Here is a 25,618-nt window from a genome sequence, read left to right as displayed (position 1 = left end):
TATGTGGCATTTTACAGACCCATATCTTGTTCACCTCTACAGGATAAGCAGCTTCAAACAGAAACTTTGGCTCATATGAGGTCTTTCACAGAGATGGCGAGTTGCCTGCCAAAATCCTGTCTCTCTTTTTACCTTACTCCTATACTATTGGGGTAGAAATGTTTACAGCTAAAAATCTAAATTTCTATGCTTCCCTTACAATGAAATATAAGCTAAAGTCTTAAGGTTGAGTTATTAGGAAAGTTCTCTTAAGCAGATTGCTTAAATGGCAAACACCCTTACTCCCTTTGTCCTTCTTTCTGCCTGGAACAAAATGGAAATTTTGTGACCATGAGAAGAGAAACCAATTAAGATAGAAAACAATGCTAAAAATCAAGAGGGAACCCAAGGATAGAAACCATGCACTAAGGAAGTGGGTGAAGAGAGATTGAAGGAGCCTGAGATGATGTGATATTGTATGGACACTGGACTGCCTATTTCTGGAATCCTTTTACGTGAGGAAAAGACAAATTCTAAATTTGTTAGGCCAACCAGAAGCAATTCCTAACACCTGACCCAATGCTCCTTTCCCTAACTTTTGAGTGAAGTTTCTTTTAAAATCAATTGGAATTTAACACTTAAAAGAGACCACTAAATGGTGCTGGAATAACCGGACATCTGCATACAAAACAAAAAAAAAAATACATCTAAACATAAACCTTACATTCTTCACAAAAATTAACTCAAAGTGAATGACAGACCTAAATGTAAAACATAAAATGGTAAAACTCTTAAAAAATAAGAGAAGATCTGTATGACCTAAGGTTTGGCGATCACTTTTTAGATACAACACCAAAGGCATGATCTATGAAAGGAGAATTGATAAACTGAACATCATTAAAATTCACAAATTCTACTCTGCAAAAGACACTGTCAGGAGAATAGCAAGAGAAGCCACAGATTGGGGCAAATATTTGCAAAAGACATGCCTAATAAAACATTGTTATACAAAGCAAACAAATAACTCCTAAAACTCAACAATAAGGAAAGAAGAAACTGATTAAAAAATGGGCCAAAGACCCTAACAGACACCTCACCGAGAAGGGTGAGGCAAGTTAGCATATAAAAGATGCTTTACATCATATGTCATCAGGAAAATGCAAATTACAACAATGAGATAGCACTACACATCTATTAGAATGGCTAACATCCAGAACACTAACACCACCAAATGCTGACAAGAATGTGGAGCAACAGGAACTCCTACTCACTGCTGGTGGGAATGCAAAATAGAACAGCCACTTTGTAAAACAGTCTAGCAAGTTCTTTCAAAACTAACATATTCTTACCATATGATCCAGCAATCACACTCCTTGGTATTTACCCTAAGGAGTTGAAAACTTATGTCCACACAAAAAACCAGCACAGATGTTTATAGCAGTTTCATTCATAATTGCCAAAACTGGGAAGCAACCAAGGTGTCCTTAAGTAGATAAATTGATATATAAACTGTGATACATCGATAAAATGGAATATTATTTAGTGCTAAAAAAATAAGCTACCACGCTATGAAAGACATGAAGGAAACTTAAATGCATACTACTAAGTGAAAGAAGCCAGTCTGAAAAGTCTCTATACTCTATGATTCCAAAGATAGGACATCCTGGAAAAGGCAAAACTATGAAGGCAGTGAAAAGATCAGTGGTTGCCACGCAGTGGGGTAGGGATGGAGAGGGATGAATAGGTAGAGCATGGAGGAGTTTTAGGGTGGTGAAGCTACTCTGTATAATGCTATAATGATAAACAAAACACATGTGTTTTGAGATCCCCTTGCTAAACTGAGATTATAGTACCAGAGCAGCAAGCATTACTGCCCTAACAGGAAATGAGGGGAAACTGGATATGGGAAGTATCCTGTGCGCCTTTCTCAAGATGCTTCTTTTACCTGGAGAAGGGCCTAATCTCTAATTGTTCAATCTGCAACCAGGGGATCCTTCATATGGGAAACTTGTTTATACTGGCAGATGCCCTTGTGGCTTTCGTCTGACCCATGTCCAGTTTGCATCTGCCTGACCATCACGCTGGCTGTGAGAGACCAATCTTGCATTCTCCCCAGAGTCCCAGAGAAAATCCATCCTCGGGTAGCCCTTGTTCCTCAGATGGAAGGTGCAAATACAGTATACCACCACAGTAGGAAGTCAGTTGAAAGATTTTTACTTACAGATCCTGGGCAAGGAAGCTACAATGAGCTGGGAGAGCAGTCTAACATCCGTGGGTCATGTGAGGCAAGAATGAAGAGTTAGAGAGACAGAGCACAAGTGCACATGGCAATTAGCAGTATATATGAAGGAATAGGGTGTAGAACACTTCAAATTTGTGGACAAGTGCCCTGGATGGTCTCTTTAAAGGTAGCAGAGGAAAAGCAGGAGCCCAGTCTGCTAGGTGGGAAAGATGTCTTGAAGTTCTTATCTTTGGCCAGGACTCAACTAATTTTTATGTGGTTTAGCACTAGAAATTCTGTTGAGGATGACTGAGTTCTGCTTCTGATACAAGAAAGTTAAACCTGTATTCAAACTGGATGCTGAGGCAGCATAAAATTGCAAGAATTCACACTACAACATGTCATTATAGATTTTTCCAAACTCATAAAATGTATAACAGCAAGAAAGAACCCTAATTTAAAGGATGGACTTTAAGTGATTACTACATGCCAGTGTAGGTTCATCAGTCGTAACAATCATTAACATCCTCTGGTGGGAAATGTTGAAAATGATGGCAGCGTCTATGCATGCATGGTCGGGGGTATAACATAGAAAATCTCTGTACCTTCTGCTAGAGTTTGCTATGTACCTAATACTACTCTAAAAAAGAAAGCTTATTAATTTTTTAAAAAAGACCACTAGCTCCTTCCTCCGAAGCTCTGGAAACTAAAAATATGAACTGTCCTCCTCTTAACATAGACTTCTGAGTCTCCAGAACTCTTACTTTCAATAAATAATCAGCATTCTCATAAATATCTACTCACAAATGTAACCATTTTTAAGTGTCCTTTGTACATTCCTGTGTCTAAACAGAGCAGCAACAATGAAGAATATATGCTATTCCCTTGGATGGAACTATAATGAACAACTAAATAGGTTTTCTAGCATTGCTGCTGCTTACGAGGAAGTTTAAGAAATGTTAAATCTTTCCGGTTTGTTTAAAAACTCTAGACCCTAGCATAGCATGCAGAAGCCAGTGTTCTAGGAATCCAGATTTCCACCCATAAAAGTGTTCTAGTGTAAAGGCCTGACTACTTTCTGTAACAGCATTTCGACACTTGCTGTAAAGAAAAAATCATTATAATCAGTTCCCAGTAAGACACCAAAGAACAGCCAGAGGCAAGAAAAATGCATGGACCTCAAAAATAGGTTTAAGGAAGCTGAATCATAAAGTAGAATTCTGCATAACTTTTTCTCCTAGATTTTTCCCTTGTTAATACAAAAGATCTATGATGAAAAGAATCAGTCTCTCATCCAATTTCTCCCCTTCAACAGATACACTCCCCAGGGATGATATCTCTTAACTGTTTCAGTTTCTACAGGGTTTTGATATCTCCATAAGTATAAATAATAAGTTTGTTTTATTGTCCTAACTTATTAACTTTAGATAGTATCTACTGACTGTCATCAATATAAAATGTGAGACATTTATTTACCTTTCTTCCTCCTCCTCTCCTTCTCTTCTCAGTGTTGGATATTTATATTGTTATTTTTAGATTTGTATTGGTTAGCTGTTAACTATAAATAACATACTAAACACATATTTTCATTACACTGACTTTCCACAAGAGCTCTTGAACACACATTGTAACATAAGCATATTAACATGCAAACTTATTTTCTTTGCTTCTCATTAAATTGATTCTAAAAGATGAAAATCAATAAACTCAACCATAATGACTATGTAAATTTGCTCTAATGTTATGCTAGAAATATCATAGACTCTCCACAGGTCCCATTACCTGACTCTGAATAACATATGCATTTTGCCTAAAAGAATCAATTCAATAAACATTTATTTTGTACCTACCACACACCAGTTAGACCTATATAATGGATAAAAATGTAAAAGAGGAATAAATGTGTTCTTGTACAAAGACAACTATGATGCAGGCAGAAAGTTATGAGGAGATCTGGAAAATAGTAAGTTGTAAATGCTGACTCACCTACCTTTTAAAAAAGTAATTTATTGCAGCACTATTCACAATAGCAAAGACTTGGAACCAACCCATATGTCCATCAATGATAGACTGGATTAAGAAAATGTGGCACATATACACCATGGAATACTATGCAGCCATAAAAAAGGATGAGTTCATGTCCTTTGTAGCGACATGGATGAAGCTGGAAACCATCATTCTGAGCAAACTATCGCAAGGACAAAAAACCAAACACCGCATGTTCTCACTCATAGGTGGGAATTGAACAATGAGAACACTTGGACACAGGGTGGGGAACATCACACACCAGGACCTGTTGTTGGGTGGGGGGATGGGGGAGGGATAGCATTAAGAGAAATACCTAATGTAAATGACAAGTTAACGGATGCAGCAAACCAATACAGCACATGTATACATATGTAACAAACCTGCACGTTGTGCACATGTACCCTAGAACTTAAAGTATAATTTTTTAAAAAAGTAATTGGTATATTAATTATTAGGATGCATTTAATCATGAAGCAAACATTTAAGCACTATTATGTACCAGACACTACATAGGACATTGTAGAAAAAATGGTGAGCCAAAATGAACATGGTGCTCTGAGCCTATAAGGAAAAATATATTATAAGATCATAATAGAAGTAGACATGATTTAGTCTCGAGAGAATTAAGACAGACTTGAGAGTATGAAAATTGTGGTAAGATTTAAAGGAAATGAAAACTAAACTATGTAGAGACAGGCAGAATGGCATAGAAGGTAGCATCCTGGACAGAGTAAACAACATGCCTAAGCCCCTGAGATTGCCCACCGGGCAAACAGGGAGAAAATCAGGTGACTGGAACCCAGAACACAAGGGAAAATGCAAATTGCTTGATGCCTTATGGGTGGAACATAAGTACATATGTATGCAATTAAAATAGATATTGTATATATATTTATGTGTGTATGTACTTATAATTTTATATGCATGTAATATAACTTTTAAATGATACATTATCAAAGTAATTTTGATAAATATTCCTGTATATTATACATTTTTAAAATGCAATTTTAATTTTTCCAATTCTATGGATTGCTAAAATAATAAATCCTTTCTCTACCAGAATAATTCTCTACCAGTATAAGCAAACTATAAGAATTTATATACCCCATGCATAAGGTTTAAGTTGCTCCTTCAAAAAGTTTTCAGCCACATGTCTACTGTAACTGGAAAGACAAAGGTGACTTTTGTAATGACCACATTGGTGAAATTACTCTCTGCTTTGCATTTCTTGCAGTTCTTTCTTAACCTCTCCCCTTTGTTTTTCAAAACACAGAATGCTCTTATGAACTTTATTGTTCTGTAAGGCCCATTTCCTAGAACAGTATCTTTTCAATGATACTTTTGACTTATCAACAAAATCAATTAAGTAGGTCAATTTTTAAAATTCAAAAGGATAGAAAAAACAGAGTGCATTTTACATAGCAATGGAAAGTGTTGTTTGTGAAACTTTTGTTTTAGCTACACACACACACACACACACACACACACACACACACAATGGGTCAATAGAGAAAATGCATGTCTTATCCTCAGTCGAAAATATATGAGAGATGCTATTCTAGAATCTTCCAGGCTGTAGAAGTATTATTTGCACCCATGGGAATATTTTTTTCCAATGTATGATTGAACATTTTTAGCATAGAAACATTTTCTTCATCATCATCAAGCACAACAACAATTAAAATTTAGTAAATAACTATGCAACTTGTAGAATTCAGACAGAATTGAGCCTTGTTAAGACAGAATTCTATAAAGGGTGCAACTTTCGTGATTGTACATACTCCAAACCTCTGATCTTGCCTAGAACAGATAGGTAGAGTTCACTAGATTAGGCACCTACCTTTAATAATTCTTAACATAGTTAGTCAACTTACCTATAGAACTACAAAAGTTAAATCTCATTCAATGATATGGCCTTTAACATTCATATTAATATACAATAAAATATAAAGAATATACGACAGTTCTCATGTTAGACTCCAATTATAACCCGCTAAGAAACTGTCAATAACTTCTAATGTATGTATAAAGGAAATTTCTGATTAATTTTCAGTATTCTTATCCACGTCCTACTTTGAAGAAGTTTCTCAAGTGATAAGACTTTAATCAATTGGTGAGCACTATTCTCTGACTTACTGCATTACCAGAGAAGGACCTTTCATGGACTAATGAGAATGTGCCATAAACCAAGTAATACAATTAAGTCTGTGCATCTGAAGTTTAAAAAAAAAAAAAAGTCGGGGGAGCATAAACATTGCTTCCTACCTCAAGAGACTTAACAATTATTAAAAATTAATAAAAAAGGAGAATTTTTGAGTAGTACAGAAATTTCATTATAGGGAAACCACACTAGGTAAGAGGAATAAGAAGGAGACTATTCAAGATTTCCATAGTAGTAAAATTATATGAGCAAACATTTAATTTTACCTACTTCTAGAATTGTTTTTTATTGAACGTCTGTACTTACAGGGCTTTAAAATTAGTACTGTTTTAGTAACAATAAGTTATTTAAATATTTCAGAATCGAAATCAGAAGACTGTAAGAGGAAAAATTACCAACTAAGAAGCAGGGTGAGCAGGTTTTGAAAACTCATAGTCATGCCTTTAGGAAGAAACAGGGTAATTTAACTGGAAAGCAAGCTGGTTGAAGGGAGATCAATATGTAATTTTAGCTAGATCGCTTCCCTATGGTCCTTTGGGCAAATGCCAAAGAAGCTCTCTGCCAGGCTTGAGACAATGGGTCAAACCAGAAACATTGCTTTGTACCCGAAAGAGAAAATGAAGCTGGTACAGACAGTATGCTGAGACAGTCTGAGATTCCATTAGAGTGTCAGTCATGAATAAGGTGAGATGCAATTTCTGTGGCTATGAGATAGTTTCACCATCACCAAATCTCCCTGGACAACATCATTGATGCATTTATGATGAAACTTCTCATTTTCTATTATGTTTTCACTCTTGGACCTTAAAGTAAATTAATCTTTTATCAGTTCCACACTTCATTGAGTGTCATGATTTGGAAGAGATAATAAAATACTGGCTGGTGCTGCCCCCAGAAAGGACCCTGAACCTGCCTTTATTTCAGCAAACTGTACTTAAGGGAATTGATTTAACTGCCAAGTCCACTATAAAGAAAAAAATCGTCTGGAAACAAAGCAGAGCCAGAAAATTAGGAATTGTTGTCTAAATGTAGACACCATCCTCAAAGACTGTGAGGTGGAAAAATAAAGTAATGTCATCAAATTCAGAAAAGTAGGAATTAAAAATTATCATCAATGCATTCTTAAATTTTATTATTTTAAAACATTTTTTCGTTGTTGATTTTGCCTTCCATTTCTAGGCACGAAACTTCACACTACGTAAAGTTCCATAGATTCTCTGGAGAGAAAAATAGCATTTTAAAATAAGTCTCCTCAAGTTCGCAGTTTATATTACTGGCAAGTGTGTGTGTGTGTGTCTGTGTGTGTGTACAAGGATCAGGTGCATCATTATCTAAAAATCATTTTTCTTTTTTTACTTTAAGTTCTGGGGTACATGTCCTGAAACTGCAGGTTTGTTACATAGGTGTACATGTGCCATGGTGGTTTGCTGCACCTATCAACCCATCATCTAGATTTTAAACCCCGCATGCATTAGCTATTTCCTAATGCTCTCCCTTCCCTTGCCCTGCACCCCCTGACAGGCCCTGGTGTGTGATGTTCCCCTTTCTATGTCCATGTGTTCTCATTATTTAACTCCCACCTATGAGTGAGAACATGCAGTGTTTGGTTTTCTGTTCCTGTATTAGTTTGCTGAAGATGATGGTTTCTAGCTTCATCCACGTCCCTGAAAACACATGAACTCATTCTTTTTTATGACTGCATAGTATTCCATGGTGTATATGTGCCACATTTTCTTTATCCGATCTATCATTGACAGGCATCTGGGTTGGTTCCAAGTCTTTGCTATGGTAAATAGTGCTGCAATAAATGTAAGTGTGCATGTGTCCTTATAGTAGAATGATTTATATTCCTTTGGGTATATCCCCAGTAATTGGAGTGCTAGGTCAAGTGGTAATTCTGCTTCTAGATCCTTGAGGAATCACCACACTGTGTTCCACAATGGTTGAACTAATTTACACTCCCACCAACAGAGTAAAAGTGTTCCTATTTCTCCACATCCTCTCCAGCATCTGTTGTTTCCTGACTTTATAATGATCACCATTCTAACTGGCATGAGATGGTATCTCATTGTGGTTTTGATTTGCATTTCTCTGATGACCAGCGATGATGAGCTTTTTTTCACATGTTGGTTGGCCACATAAATGTATTCCTTTGAGAAGTGTCTGTTCATATCCTTCGCCAACTTGTTGATGGGGTTGTTTGTTTCTTGTAAATTTGTTTAAGTTTCTTGAAGATTCTGAATATTAGCCCTTTGTCCGATGGATAGATTGCAAACATTTTCTCCCATTCTGTAGGTTGCCTGTTCACTCTGATGGCAGTTTCTTTGGCTGTGCAGAAGCTCTTTAGTTTAATTAGATCCCATTTGTCAATTTTGGCTTTTCTTGCAATTGCTTTTGGTGTTTCAGTTATGAAGTCTTTGCCCATGCCTATGTGCTGAATGGAATTGCCTAGGTTTTCTTCTAGGGTTTTAATGGTTTTAGGTTTTCTGTTTAAGTCTTTAATCCATCTTGAGTTAGTTTCTGTATAAGGTGTAAAGAAGGGGTCTAGTTTCGGTTTTCTCCATATGGCTAACCAGTTTTCCCAACACCATTTATTAAATAGGGAGTCCTTTCTCCATTGCTTTTGTCAGGTTTGTCAAAGATCAGATGGTTGTAGACGTGCGGTGTTATTTCTGAGGCCTCTGTTCTGTTCCATTGGTTGATATATATGTGGTGGTACCAGTACTGTGCTGTTTTGGTTACTGTGGCCTTGAGTATAGTTTGAAGTCAGGTAGCATGATGCCTCCAGCTTTGTTCTTTTTGCTTAGGATTGTCTTGGCTATATGTGCTCTTTTTTGGTTCCATATGAAATTTAAAGTAGTTTTTTCTAATTCTGTGAAGAAAGCCAGTGATAGCTTGATGGGAATAGCATTGAATCTATAAATTCCTTTGGGCAGTATGGCCATTTTCATGATATTGATTCTTCCTATCCATGAGCATGGAATGTTTTTCCATTTGTGTCCTCTCTTATTTCCTTGAGCAGTGGTTTGTAGTTCTCCTTGAAGAGGTCCTTCACGTCCCTTGTAAGTTGTATTCCTAGGTATTTTATCTTTGTAGCAACTGTGAGTGGAAGTTCACTCACGATTTGGCTCTCTGCTTCTCTACTACTGGTGTATAGGAATGCTTGTGATTTTTGCACATTGATTTTGTATCCTGAGATTTGCTGAAGTTGCTTATCAGGTTACAGAGTTTTGGGGCTCAGATAACGGGGTTTTCTAAATATACAATCATGTCATCTGCAAACAGAGGCAATTTGACTTCCTCTCTTCCTATTTGAATACCCTTTATTTCTTTTTCTTGCCTGATTGCCCTGGCCAGAACTTCCAATACTATGTTAAATAGGAGTGGTGAGAGAGGGCATCCTTGTCTTATGCCAGTTCTCCAAGGGACTGCTTCCAGCTTTTGCCCACTCATTATGATTATTAGATATGGGTTTGTCATAAATAGCTCATATTATTTGAGATTTGTTCCATTAATAACTAGTTTATTGAGAGTTTTTAGCATGAAGCAGTGTTGAATTTTACCAATGGCCTTTTCTGCATCTATTGAGATAATCATGTGGTTTTTGTCATTGGTTCTGTTTATGTGATGGATTACATTTATTGATTTCTGTATGTTGACCCAGCCTTGCATCCCAGAGATGAAACCAACTTGATCATGGTGGATAAGTTTTTGATGTGCTGCTGGATTCAGTTTGCTAGTATTTTATTGAAGATTATTGCATGATGTTCATCAGGGATATTGGCCTGAAATTTTCTTTTGTTGTGTCTCTGCCAGATTTTGGAATCAGGAGGATTCTGGCCTCATAAAATGAGTTAGGGAGGATTCCCTCTTTTTCTATTGTTTGGAATAGTTTCAGAAGGAATGGTACCAACTCCTCTTTGTACCTCTGGTAGAATTTGGCTGTGAATCCATCTAGTCCTGGGGTTTTTTTGGTTGGTAGGCTATTAATTACTGCCTCGATTTCAGAACTTGTTATTGGTCTATTCAGGGATTCAACTTCTTCCTGGTTTAGTCTTGGGAGGGTATATGTGTCTAGGAATGTATTCATTTCTTCTAGATTTTCTAGTTTATCTGCATAGAGGTGTTTATAGTATTTTCTGATGGTAGTTTGTATTTCTGTGAGATCAGTGGTGATATCCCCTTTATAATTTTTTATTGTGTCTATTTGATTCTTCTCTTCTCTTCTTATTAGTCTGGCTAGTGATCTATCTATTTTGTTAATCTTTTCAAAAACCCAGCTCCTGGATTCACTGATTTTTTTTGAAGGCTTTTTGTGTCTCTATCTCCTTCAGTTCTGTTCTTATCTTAGTTATTTCTTCTCTTCTGCTAGCTTTTGAATTTCTTTGTTCTTCTTTCTCTTGTTCTTTTAATTGTGATGTTAGGGTGTCGATTTTAGATCATTTCTGCTTTCTGATGTGGGCATTTATTGCTATAAATTTCCCTCTCAACAGTGCTTTAGCTGTGTCCCAGAGATTCTGGTACGTTGTCTCTTTGTTCTCATTGGTTTCAAAGAACTTCTTGATTTCTGCCTTCATTTTGTTATTTACCCAGTAGTCATTCAGGAGCAGGTTGTTCAGTTTCCATGTAGTTGTGTAGTTTTGAGTGAGTTTCTTAATCCTGAGTTCTAATTTGATTGCACTGTGGTCTGAGAGACTGTTTGTTATGATTTCCATTCTTTTGCATTTGCTGAAGAGTGTTTTACTTCCAATTATGTGGTCGATTTTAGAATAAGTGCTATGTGGTGCTGAAAGAAATGTATATTCTGTTGATTCAGGGTGGAGAGTCCTGTAGATATTTATTAGGTGCGCTTGGTCCAGAGCTGAGTTTAAGTCCTGAATATCCTTGTTAATTTTCTGTCTCGTTGATCTGTCTAATATTGAAAGTGAGGTGTTAAAGTCTCCCACTATTAACATGTGGATGTCTAAGTCTCTTTGTAGGTCTCTAAGAACTTGCTTTATGAATCTGGGTGCTCCTGTATTGGGTGCATACACATTTAGAATAGTTAGCTCTTCTTGTTGCATTGATCCCTTTACACTGATGGGTCTTGACTCTAACCAATTTGTCAGTCCGTGTCTTTTAATTGGGGCATTTAGCCAATTTACATTTAAGGTTAATGTTGTTACGTGTGAATTTGATTTTGTCATCATCATGCTATTATTTTGCTGGTTATTTTGCCCATTAGTTAATGCAGTTTCTTCATAGTGTCATTGGTCTTTGTATTTTGGTGTGTTTTTGCAGTTGCTGGTACTGGTTTTTCCTTTCCATATTTAGTGCTTCCTTCAGGAGCTCTTGTAAGGCAGGCCTGGTGGTGACAAAATCCCTCAGCATTTGCTTGTCTGTAAAGGATTTTATTTCTCCTTCACTTATGAAGCTTAGTTTGGCTGGATATGAAATTCTGGGTTGAGAATTCTTTTCTTTAAGAATGTTGAGCATTGGCTCCCCACTCTTTTCTGGCTTGTAGGGTTTTGCAGAGAGATCCACTGTTATTCTGATGGGCTTCCCTTTGTAAGTTACCTGACTTTTCTCTCTGGCTGCCCTTAACATTTGTTCCTCCATTTCAACCTTTGAGAATCTGATGATTATGTATCTTGGGGTTGCTCTTCTCGAGGAGTATCTAGTGGTGTTCTCTGTATTTCCTAAATTTGAATGTTGGCCTGTCTTGCTAGGTTGGGGAAGTTTTCCTGGATAATATCCTGAAGTGTGTTTTTTAACTTGGTTCCATTCTCCCTGTCACTTTCAGGTACATCAATCAATTATAGGTTTGGTCTTTTCACATAGTCCCATATTTCTTGGCTTTGTTTGTTCCTTTTTATTCTTTTTTCTCTAATCTTGTCTTCACGCCTTATTTCATTAAGTTGATCTTCAATCACTGATATCCTTTCTTCCTCTTGATCAATTCAGCTATTTATACTTGTGTTTGCTTCACGAAGTTCTCATGCTGTGTTTTTCAACTCCATCTAGGTCATTTATGTTCTCCTCTAAACTGGTTATTCTAGTTTGCAGTTCCTGTAACCTTTTATCAAGGTTCTTAGCTTCCTTGCATTGAGTTAGAAAATGCTTCTTTAGCTCAGAGGAGTTTGTTATTACCCACCTTCTGAAGCCCATGTTTGTCAATTCATCAAACTCATTCTCCGTCCAGTTTTGTGCTCTTCCTGGAGAGGAGTTATGATCATTTGGAGGAGAAGAGGCATTCTGGTTTTTGGAATTTTTAGCATTTTTGCACTTTTTTTTACTCACGTTTGTGGATTTATCTACCTTTGATCTTTGAGACTGATGACCTTTGGATGGGGTTTCTGTGGGGGGGAGGGGGTCATTTTTGTGGATATTGATGTTATTACTGTTTGTAGTTTTTCTTCTAACAGTCAGGCCCCTCTTCTGCCAGTCTGCTGCAGTTTGCTGGAGGTCCACTCCAGATGCTATTTCCCTGGGTATCACCAGCAGAGGCTGCAGAACAGCAAAGATTGCTGTCTGCTCCTTCCTGTGGAAGCTTTGTCCCAGAGGGGCATGGGCCTGATTCCACGTGGAGCTCTTCTGTATGAGGTGTCTGTCAACCCCTGTTGGGAGGTCTCTCCCAGTCAGGAGGCACGGGAGTCAGGGACCCACTTGAGGAGGCAGTCTGTCCCTTAGGAGAGCTCAAGCGCTGTGCTGGGAGAATCCTCCTTGTCAGGATCTGCTGCTTTCTTCAGAGCTGGCAGCAGGAACGTTTAAATCTGGTGAAGCTGCACCCACAGCCACCCCTTCCCCCAGGTGCTCTGTCACAGGAAGATGGGAGTTTTATCTATAAGCCCCCAACTGGAACTGCTGCCTTTCTTTCAGAGATGCCCTGCCCAGTGAAGAGGAATCTAGAGAGGCAGTCTGACCACAGCCGCTTTGCTGCACTGTGTTGAGTTCCACCCAGTCCGAACTTCCAGGCCTTTTTCATGCTGTCGGGGAAAACTGCCTATTCAAGCCTCAGTAATGGCAGACACCCCTTCCCCCACTAAGCTCAGTCATCCCAGGTCGACTTCAGACTGCTGTGCTGGCGGTGAGAATTTCAAGCCACTGGATCTCAGTTTGCTAGGCTCTGTGGGAGTGAGACCCGCTGAGTGAGACCACTTAGCTCCCTGGCTTCAGCCCCCTTTCCAGGGGAGTGAACGGTTCTGTCCCACTGGGGTTCCAGGTGCCAATGGGGTACAAAAATAAAACTCCTGCAGCTAGCTTGGTGTCTGCCCAAACAATTGCCCAGTTTTGTACTTGAAACCCAGGGTCCTGGTGGTGTAGGCACACAAGGAATCTCCTGGTCTGTGGATTGCAAAAACCGTGGGAAAAGCATAGTATCTGGGCTGGATAGCACAGTCCCTCATGGCTTCCCTTGGCTGGGAAAGGGAGGCCCCCTGCTCCTTGCACTTCCCAGGTGAGGTGATGCCCCACCCTGCTTCTGCTCGCCCTCCTTGGGCTGCACCCACTGCCTAACCAGTCCCAGTGAGATGAACCGGGTACCTCAGTTAGAAATGCAGAAATCACCTGCCTTCTGCATTGCACCTTTGACTTTGGGGCATACCTTTAAATCGAAAACTTTTAGCCCTAGCATTTTAGTGATTATCCTATTGTTCAAATTTCTTTCCACCCGCCAACTCCCAAAAAATATTTCTTCTATATTGAGAAAGTTTTCCAAATATATATTTTTTAATTGATAGTCAAGGATTTTACCTCTATTTAGACATATTTTAGGAGAAAGAATACTATGAAAGAGAATTAGAAAACTAGGGAAAGACTTGGGCAAATCTGCCCATCTTAAACTGGAAACATTCAACCCCATCAACCTATCCATATGTAAAATTTTTATGCAGTCAATTACCTTCAGAAATACATGTATTATGGGATCATCTTTCAATTTATTTTTATTTAACATTTAAATCTGCCAAACATCATGACTGTTTCTGAATGCAAATTCAAACTAGCCTTTTGTAACCAAAAAAAAAAAAAAAAATCAAGGATATTAAATTACTAAGTAATAAAAAGGGTTACTTCCCCTTGGGTAAGTTGTATTGAGGACATTGTTGGTTGCATCCATTTTCCCTTTCCTAATTTAGTATCTGTTCAGGTATCCACTCCTAGACTACATAGCTGGTGAACTTCAAGGGAAACTGATCATACTAATCATTTCAAAGATGGCTGTGACTTGCCCAAGGTAATCCAGTTTCTTGCTATAACTGCTTCAGGAAACCAGACCTTAGCCGATCTGCCCACAGCATTCCTTTGATTGCAGGTTATTAATTAAATGATTAGGCCAGTGAGATGTGAAGGTTAAATTCACTGGACAACATAGAAGTAAAGTTTCCCTGTCAAGAGAAAGTCAAAAGAGATAGGCTCTGTATGTAGTTGTTTACAGATGTGAGGTCCAGTACTACTGCAACCATCCTGTGAAAAGATGGAGATGAAATCAACACAAAAAGAATGAAATTACCAAGAATATTTGAGCCAATCAGACCAAGTTCTAGTTAAACCAAGCCTTACTACCACCACACTTATGAATATTTTCAGGTCTTTGTGGGCCTTTTTGAGTTGGGTTTTATACTACTTAAAATATTCTAACTAATACAATAAATAGAATTATCTTCCGTAATTAAGACAATTATAAAACAGCGTGTTTCACTTTTTGCTTTTATACTAGGAAATTAGAGTCATACTTAAAATTCAACCACAAAAATTACATATGCCTCCATGGCCTGCATTTTTAGTCTCATTTTAACAAGGTCCAGTTTTGCCACCTGTTTCTCTTGGTTCTTGTCATGATTATTTGTATTCACATGTATCAACTTTAAAAAAACATTTATTGCAAACCACCACAGATTACTTACAGAATAAGTCGAGGCATAAATAAACTAACAAAGTATAAAAATGAATTAACAAAAAATAAGTGGAACTTTCTCAGATGGTCCGTGGTACAAACACAAGCAAGAAAAACTGAAGAAATGATTAAACATATTTTACAAAGCAGAAATTTTTTATTACAGAAAGCATTGTTCTGTTCATTTTCCAGATAAATGGAATTCATTGTTATATCTTTATATAATCAACCAGAAGAAACAAGAATTGTTTTTATATGATTTTTAATGATTTAAATAGAATTCAAATTGAAAAATAACAGAATTGATAGCTTAAGAATTATTGCAAAGTGCTTCATGTCATGCAGCTCATTTTATTTTTTCTGACTCAGGCCATTTCACTTCACTAATCTAATTAATTTGTACTAAAATATGTCACTCCTATTGCATTAAATTTTACATTAAAATCGTTTGCCTGCCAAAGGAAATTTTTCTCTAGAATTGGGTTTATGGAATGAATGCATATTGCCTATTACACATTTTCACCATTTTGATGGACATTTGATTTCTTTCCATAAGTATCTATAGCATGGAGATCATAGTGTATTTCACACCTAAAAATACACATCAAATATTTAATGAGTACTACAAACAAAAATTTCATATATATGTATATATACTTTTTAAAATATATATATATATATACTTTCATATATACTTTTATACTTTTATATGTAAGCCTGATGGAAAAGGAATAATCCGTGCTTGGTTTCACCTCTCCTTCTTTATGCTGTAAATCCAAATTGTATTTCCTTGGGAGCTAAACCATAAAAAGCAAGACATACTGTCAACCAAACAGGCAGGAAATGCTTGCTAATCTTTGTTAGTAAGGGCTAGCAATGATAATTTCTTTTTTAAAAAAAAAGTGGAAAAAATCTTTTGATGCTTTTTTGTCATATTAATGGTTTACAAATCACAGAATGATTGAATTGATTTTGGCAATGACAGGAAAGTGTGTTGAAGAATGAAAGAAAAGAAGCCCTCCCTGCCCTACTCAGAGCACGAACTTCCACCATCACAGCTTCCTTCTTCAATGCATATTACTTTCATCACTAAGACTCTTGGGATGATCACTTAAATTTTCAGTTCTGTTAGCACCATGAAAAGAAGTTTTGGTAAGGGAAGAAAACAGTAGTGAGGAACTGGACAGCAAAATGGAAACACCATAAGCTTTGCCTATTTCCTACTTTAGCCCAGGTCAGCTGAGAAGTGTATACACACAGGTCAGTGCAGACTTCTTCAGCCAGTCTAAGTCATCCACATGGGCTGAAGGCTTAACAACTAGACAGACCTGAGTTTCTGGGCAACCTTACTCACCTTACTGTCACTGCTCTATTTGTAGGGCTCACTGTAAATCATATAATTGTTATGTGGTTGTATGAAATCATTTATAAAGGTGAATCCATGAAAATTTTCTTTTGTAAAATTTTTGAAATATATGACAATTATAAATACAAAATTAAATATAAGCACTATTAAAATCTGCAACCCTTATCAAAATATATCTAGAAATATATTTTCATTTAGTGACAGCCATATATTTGCATATTACATGACAGCACATGAACTGGACCATACACTGGGTAGAACTACAAGAGAAACTTAGATTTGTTGCCACTTATCAATCAATCAAACACTTACTTATTTAAGCACCTATGCAGTTCTGGGCACTTCTGGCCCTATGTATTCCCACCCCCACTTCCTATTACCAGGATGCTCTTTGGTAGCTTCATACATGTGAGGAAGCTTTACACAGGCATTGGTGAGTAAGGCTGTTGCTGTGAGGTACTAAGCTAATGGAAGTCTGAGTGTGAGCAAATCACACACACACACCCCCATGTAATGTCTTCTGAGCAGGCAGAAAAGCAAAGCTCTCTTTAAACAGATTATTTTTTAAACTTTAATGACTTTAACAAAGCAACTAATCCAAGACTCTAGAGGCAGGGCAGAGTTCAGAATCTGAGACTTTCTTAGACCCTAAGCCTCAAAGCAGGTGCCTTTATGGAAATAAAAAGAATGCAAGAGAAGCTCTTTCTCATATGCCCTTATGCCTCAAGCAGAATTCCCTCACTCTCATTTCCTGAAGGACCACAGACCTCTCTGGCGTCAGAAGAAGTTATTCTGAAGTAGTCTGTGGTTTGTAGATTGCAGATAACTTTTTAATTATTATAGTATTTACATATGGCAATCATTCAACAATTTTTGGTGTTAAATTCATTGCAATAGTTACACATTATTCAATAAAATAAATAAGATTTCAAATAGATAATACCTTTAAAACTCCAGCAGAGAAGATACTACACTTTAGTGACTGGCTTTAAATTAATATATATGGATATTCATCAGAACTATCAATTTCAATCATTCTCTTCAGTGTGTTTATTTTTCGGAGGGATGCGTGATGATAAAAGGGATGTTACACAGAAACTATAAGACCTAAGAGTTAATGTGTTCTTCATTCTTGTCTTGCAATTCCTTCCAATCTGGCTGTAAATCCCTAGCAATGACTTTAAAAGCTTTCGAGGAAAATAGAAGACTATTGACAACTTTCTGAAATGCTGCCCTCAGAGTCCATGTCATTGATTGCTTATTTCCCAGTCTTATGCAACTATAATCACAGAGTGCCACAGAAGACAGGACTGACTTCCAAGTCAGACAGCCCCGAATTAGTATTCCAGCATGGTTGTCTTAATGTGCTACGTATCCACTCTAAGCCTCAGCCACCTCATCTATGAAATGGAGATAATAAAAGTACCCACTCCACAGGACGGCTGGAACTTTCATGGAATCGTGCATGTATAGCAGCAGTATCTATAGCAGTGAGTACTGAGTAGATGTTACTTCTGTCTTCCATTCCCCTTCTGCAATGCCTACACTGTTGTTTTCCAGTGCAAGCTACATCTTAGGAGATATAACCTCTCATGTAGGTGGGATTTGTAAACATTGTCATATTTTAGTATCAAATGTGCCTAGGTAAATCCTGGGCCCCTGCATGCCCACCATGTAGTAGCTGCCACCTAATTCCAGTTGGGCTTTCTATTTCTATTTTTACTGAACATGCTTTCTCAGATGAAAATGGAGATTTGTTTATTTCCTAGGGCCGATACTGATCCTACCTCTTGTCAATTATTTCTCCAAGGTGGCAGGAAATTTTTACCCTCCTCTCCACATCCTTAAATGATAGCCACCATCCTCCAAATGAAAAAATTCCCCAAACTTTGGCTCTGAGTAATGTTGTGGTGAAGTACCTCCTATCTTGATTACTAATTTGGTTCCATGGTTACCAGGGAAGATGATATTTCTCCAGAAATAGCATAATCTTAGCAACAACTTTTGGAAAAGATATTATTGAAACCTTAATTATTTTCTTATGAAAATGCATTACTGAAATTTATGGAAGGTCAACATATGCCCAACTTAAATTTATTATGTTCCAAAAAGCCACGTGTAAACCAGTTATTTGGAACTTAAAATATATTTTCCCATAAAATGTTTTACACTGTATTTAATGTTCCTATATATCACACATAATCTTCTGTAATCCATATTGCACCTGAGGTATGGTCCCAGATGCACTAATTTATACAATGAGCCTCTATTTATGTAACTCAAATTTTCACAAACCTTATCAGCTGGCAAGTCTAAATTAATTCACTTGTTCAATACAAATGCATTGCATACTACTAAATGCCAGGCACTATTCTGGGAACTTCAGATGCAATGATAAGACAAAGTTCTTGGCCTATGTTTATGGACTAGTGGGGAAGAGATCATAACCAAAATGCATTTTATAACCTCAGACATGAAAAACTGCGATGAAAGATCCAAAGCAGGAAAAAGGAGAGGAGAAAAATGGGGCACACTTTTAGAGAGGGTTTTTCTGAGGAGGTGACATTTGAGCAGAGATTTAAATAAAGTGGGGGTGTTAGCAAGGTGAATGCCTAGTGGAGAAGCATCCCAGTCAGAGAGAACAGCCATGCAAAGGCCCTTAAGTGGACTGGCTAGGTTGTCTCTAGGAAACGCAAGAAGGCTGGGCAGTTAGAGAGCCAGAAGGAAGAGGCTGAGTGCAGGAAATGAGGTCCAGGAAGGGCCTGATCACTGAGGCACTGCAAGCCCTGGAGATTACTTTGGATTTTATTTTGAACATGTTGAGAAGTCATTGGAGAGTTGAGAGTGAAAGAAGGACATTTTTAAAGGACATTTAAAGGACATTTCTAAAAGATTATTCTAGATACCACAGGAAAATAAACTGCAAGGGCACAAGGGAGAAAGCATGGAGATCAGATAGGAGAATATTTCTGTATTCCACCTAGAGATGATGAAGACTTGGACTAGAGTGGAAATGATGAATGTTGTGAGAAGTGATCAGATGAATGAAGGAGTCTGTATCAAAAGCAATAAGGCAAATTCATCAAATTAGGCTAATTATTCCTTTGGTACACATTTCTCAGTCACCCCTCAGTCCTCAGAAGAAGAGAACCCTAGCAGGTTTGATCCCCAAGTATGCTAGACATTCTTATCTGAGACAAAAACCAGCCAAAATTATAAGCCATTTCTACAGGAAAACCAAACTTGGTTCCAAAAGGGCATGCCAGGAACACATGTCAGCCTCTCAGAGGTAAAAATTATCAAAAGGTTCTGCTACCAAGGAATGTGCGTTTAGAGCAATGGTCTCCAACTCATTTCCCCGGATTTGTGCCCTGGGAGATTACTGGTCAAAGTCTCCTTTATGAGCCTAAAGCCCACTGATATTACCATACATTTAATAATTTTTTTCCAGAAAAAAATATAGAAATATTAGACAACCTCTATTAATTATTATAATCAAGTAAGTCTCACCAAAAGATCAAAGAAAAATTGCACCAGATGGAATTAAACAGGCAAGGAAGACATTATTCAAGACTATTGCAATAGGGGAGAGAGATTGAACTCAGCTCTGCTCAAACAAAGCTGGAGAGTTTTTAAGTACTGAGATGAGCTAGAGGAAAAGTACTACAGAACATTAACAGGGAGGTTGGCCAATGTGATTAGACCATCTATATTTGCTAATGGGCACTTATTCAATTTATGTTCCTACCTTCCCTGAAAGACTGTGACATAGGGGTTCTAGCTTTCCTAGTGATTACATTTCAAAGGAATGGCTCCCAGATTCTTAAGAAAGACATTCCTGGGTTGTAGAAGATTTACATCTCAAAAGGACAGAGAAAGAATTTACAATTACAAGTTTTCTAAAGTAAATTATCTAAAGAAAAAAAAAAAAGGGAGGTTGGGGGGATTATAGCCGGGAAGAAAACTGTCTAAAAGTTTAGTCAAGTTGAGGAAAGTATTAAGGCTGTTTTGGATAGGAAAAAAAAAAATCAATATTCAATAATTACAAAGTTTGTGTGATAAATCTTTGCCCAAAACCAGCTGGCTATTCATTGCTATTAATCCTCCTTAAATGAAATGATAAGGTTCTAATTTGATGTTAGCACATAAAAGTTATCTGATCCAGAAAAGGTTATCAAATATCTGAACATTGCTGGAGTCAACACCACTCAGTCGTGGGTAAATAGAGCCGTATCCACCTCCCAAAAAGTTAGGAGGTCCAGAATGGCTCAGAGGTACGAAATTTTAAAAGATATCACAAGTAAAGATTAACAAGTCTCTTGGTCTTTGGGATACTAAAATCTCTGCCTTATTGTTCTTTTTTTTAAGTATTGAAAAATCAAAGGTTTAGTCTAGAGAAAGGAGTCAGCCCTGATTCTAACAAGACCCTTAAAAAGTCATTTCTTAGAATTTTGAACTTGCGAACAACATTGCCTCCTGAGAAAATAGGTGTTTACAATTCAGGCCCCCCAACTGTTCATGCGAGGATGCTGTCATATAAATCAAATATTTATAAATCAAGAACTGCCTACAGAGGTCAAGATTAAGAGAACAGTTCTTAATTCTTTGTTGGTTTTTAAAGGATATCGACATTTGTATAACATTTTGAATTAACATAATTACAGAAATAGAGAACAGATTAGTGGCTCCCAGGAGTTAGGGATGGATGGAGAGGTCAAGCGAGATTATAAGGGGCAACATAAGGGATTCCTATGGTGATGGTGCAATTAAGTAGCTTAATTGTGCTGGTAGTCACACCATAATTGCAGCTTGTATCACACAAAGCTACAGATTTGATGAAATTGCATAGCTTATTGAGCACCCCTCCCCTAACCCAACCTCCCTTTTCTTAGAGAATTTACTTCAGAAAACTTGTAATTGTAAATTCTTTCTTTCCCTGTCCTTTTAGGATGTAAATCTCCTACACCCCAGGAATGTCTTTTTCAAGGATCTTGGGAGCCATCCCTTTGAAATGTAATCACTAGGAAAGCTAGACCTCCTATCTCACAGTCTCTAAGGGAAGGTAGGAATATAACATCAATAAGCTCAGTGAACACACACACACACACATATGTATGTACAACCAGTAGAACTTGAGTAACCTCCGTGTTTTGTATCCATGTTACCTCCCTGGATTTGACATTGTATTAAAGTTACACAAGATGTCAACATTGGAGAAAATGGGTGAAAGGCACACAGGACCTCACTATACATTTATTTGCAATTTTCTGAGAATTTATTATTATTGCACAGTAAAAAGTTAAAAACATATATGGATAAATTGCAGTGACTCCAGAGGGTGACCAAAATGGTAAGGAACAGGAGATATTTCATCTTGAAACAGAAAGCAGGAAGAGGGGGCACTAAAGACCTTATAATTGTTGAAAGAACTGCATCTGAGATTAAATTTATTCTGGAAGGCAGGTAGAGGTTTAAGAGAGGCAGATTTCAGCTCAATGCAAGGGAAGGTTTTCTAGCACTTGGGGCTTTCTGAAATGAAAATGAAGCCTCAATACATAGTAAACTTAATTTCACTGAAAATGTTCAATCAAACTTGGATGACTAATTTTCAAAAACATTGCTAGAGTAATTTCAGAATAGGATAGGAAGATGGATTTTCTAAAGTGTCTTGCCAGAAAAAAAAATCCCCACAGTTATTATATCTTCTTCTCTGGCTGTATTACTATATACAGACTCAACCCACCTTATACTTACCAACCCAGACTCCAGTTGTAAAAAAAATCAGAATAACTATAATGCACCAAATGCCGCTTTGCTGCATTATCCAGAGAATTTTCAAAGGGTGACACACTTATGTTGCAGTGAGTGGAAAACATTTAGCAAAGTGTTTTCTAAAATAGAGCTGTTCACTCAAAACAGGAAGCATGATGGAATTCAGAAAAAGAAATAATATTGTTGTGCCACAATGTACAACTGCTAACATGTAAAAATTTGAACCAGATTTTCAAAATCTAAATATATACAGAAAAAAATTACCCAAGGTGTTGGAAAACCATTTTCCAGCTCAAAATATATCATGCCCAAGTTTGTTTTTAATTTGTTTATTTAAAATTACAGACGCAATGTGTTAAATGTAGAGTAGAACCAAAAAATGTTTAAGATAGAACGGACCATTGGATCCATCTAGTTGAACTGAAGGGCAAGTTACCTAATTCCAGACAGAATTTCCAGGCCAGTGCTTTTTCTACTACACCTTGCTCAATCTAAATTAAATACCTCTTACAGCAGTTATGCTGCAAAAAGCATAGAGAAAGACAAACCACGCTTCTGTCAATAGACAGAACAGCTAGAAATACGAATGAACTCAGACAAAAGAACAAAAAAACACTCTAATGGAATGATCAACCATCCCTGAATGTTGTTTTTAAAGTTACAATGATTGAAAAATGTTCATGTTTTTAGTTCATCTGGGTTTTGGTTTTTGTTTTTAAAGAACACAAAGATCAGAAGGAGGAAATGTTTCTACTTCAGGCTCTAGCATGAGGGTCACCCTTGCTATAAAGCTCAAATAAAACTATCTGAGGGACAAAAAGAACCACCTAATCCAGATGACTATGCTGTGGTGGGGAATGGGCAAAAAAGGCAAGCAGTCATAAAATTAGTGCTGAGAAAAGGGACAAAAATAGAGGAGCTGCAAGTTCCATGAGTTCTGAGTAGTGGGCTCCTAATCTGAGGGTGTACTACCAATAGATTTAGTTTTATAGCATCAATAAACTATTACTGCAAGTGAAATTAATAGATTTAAGTATTGATTTCTTTCAGTCTTCTCTAGAAATATACAGCTTTCTTGAAACAGTATTTATATAAATTATATTCTCTCTTCTCTTCCTCCTCCTCTCCTCTTTCTCCTCATCCTCTCCTCCTCCTCTTCTCCTCCTCCTACTTTTTCTTCTCCTTCTTTTCTTCATCTTCCTCTTCTTCCTCCTCCTCCTCTTATTCAGACACTAGTATTATTGGACTAGGGCCCACCCTACTCCAGTATAACCTTATTTTAATTTAACTGACTACATCTACAAAGACTCTATTTCCAAATAAGTTCATATTCTGAAGTTCCAGGAGTAGAATCTCAACATATCTTCTTGGAAGACACAATTTAACCTCATAAAGCCTACTAAATAATTATATTATGATAAGTGATAGGTCAACAAGATCAACAACTTATTAAATACCACAGTTTCTAGTTACAAAATAGTAAACGTTACAAATATAAATTTCACACTAGGTTTAGATGATTTACATTGTTTCCCATATGTACTTCAGCTAAAAAGGAGAAGTAGCATTTTCTTTTTTTCTTTTTTTTTTTTTTTTTTTTTTTTGAGGCAGAGTCTCACTCAGTCGCCCAGGCTGGAGTGCAATGGCTCAATCTCCGCTCACTGCAAGCTCCACCTCCCGGGTTCATGCCATTCTCCTGCCTCAGCCTCCCGAGTAGCTGGGACTACAGGTGCCCGCCACCACGCCCAGCTAATTTTTTTGTATTTTTTTAGTAGAAATAGGGTTTCACCGTGTTAGCCAGGATGGTCACAATCTCCTGACCTCGTGATCCACCCGCCTCGGCAGAAGTAGCATTTTCAACAATTCTTTTTTTCCCAACTTTTATTTTAGGTTCAAGGTGTACATGTGCAGGTTTGTTAAATGGGTAACTTGCATGCACAGCAGTTTGGTGTACAGATAATTTTGTCATCCAGATAATGACAACATAATAACCAATAGGAAGTTCTCTGAAAGTAGAATTTCCCACCATTTTTTCAATCTGTTGCATGTTTGTGCCATGTTTGTGTGTTTGAAGCTCTCTCATATTTAGTCTTAATTTCCCCTTAAAGGTGTTCTTGTGGCTATATATTTCTGTTAGGTGTAGTTTGAGTATTAGCCAAACAACAGCCCCCAAAAAGTTGAAAAATTGGTGACCATAATGGTGCAGGAAGAATGACTCTGTTGCACACCTCCTTTACCAACTGCTACCTATTAAGTCTTCTGTGTTCTTCTTTTGATGAGCAAAATCAACCATCATTTATTTCATTTATAGCACTTATTTACTTTCAATATTTGGGTTATTACATTATAAATCTGTTTTCTTTGTTCAGTCCAATTCATTTGGGTATCTTTGGTTGAGGTGGATCATATAACATTTCTTATTAAAATTAATAGAATTTTTCATTTAATGTCTCTTCACCTAAGGTCAGGATTTTCAAGAAAAATTAAAATCATTAAGTGAAAGGTGTAAATTCAAAGGAATAACAATAAGGCTGAAAGAAACTTCTAAATAGAAATGGGAAGCCAAAAACAATAAAAAAGACTTCCTTAAAGTGCTAAAAGAAAATAACTGTCAACCTCTAACATAAAAAATATCATTCAAAAATAAAAGTGAAACAAAAGCATTATTCAAATACATAAAAACTGAGAAAATGTATATCCATCAAAGCTTCATATTTTAAAAAAATTCCAAAAGAATATCTTAGGAAGAAGGAAAATATCACCAAAATGCTAGGAGAAATGAAAAGCAGTGTGTAACTGAATGGCTACATATTTGTGTAAGTATAAATGAATATTAATTTGATAATAGTAAAGTCTTCTTGGATTTAAAGTATATATATAATTAAAATACACAGCAGTGTACCATAAAAAGAAGTGAGGGGGTAAATGTAACATGGTTAAGATTCCAGTATTATCAGGGAAGTGGTAGAATTAATAATTGCTAACAGACCATAATAAGTAGAGGATGCATGTTATAATCTATCTTATCAGAACCACTAAAAAGATAGTGAAAGAAGGCAGGATTGCAGCAATATGGACAACTAGATGCAGCCAGGTGGAACAGCTGCTACCAAGTGACTGGGACAACCAACACACTCCTAACAGATCTTCAGAGGGAAGGCACTGAGAGTGGATGGAGGGAAAACACAGGGCTAAACTGAAGCCGGAAGCTGCTGGGAA

This window comes from Pan troglodytes, chromosome 13, assembly GCF_028858775.2.
Source record: "Pan troglodytes isolate AG18354 chromosome 13, NHGRI_mPanTro3-v2.0_pri, whole genome shotgun sequence".
In the NCBI taxonomy this organism is placed as follows: Eukaryota; Metazoa; Chordata; class Mammalia; order Primates; family Hominidae; genus Pan; species Pan troglodytes.
Note: the sequence above shows the minus strand (reverse complement) of the source record.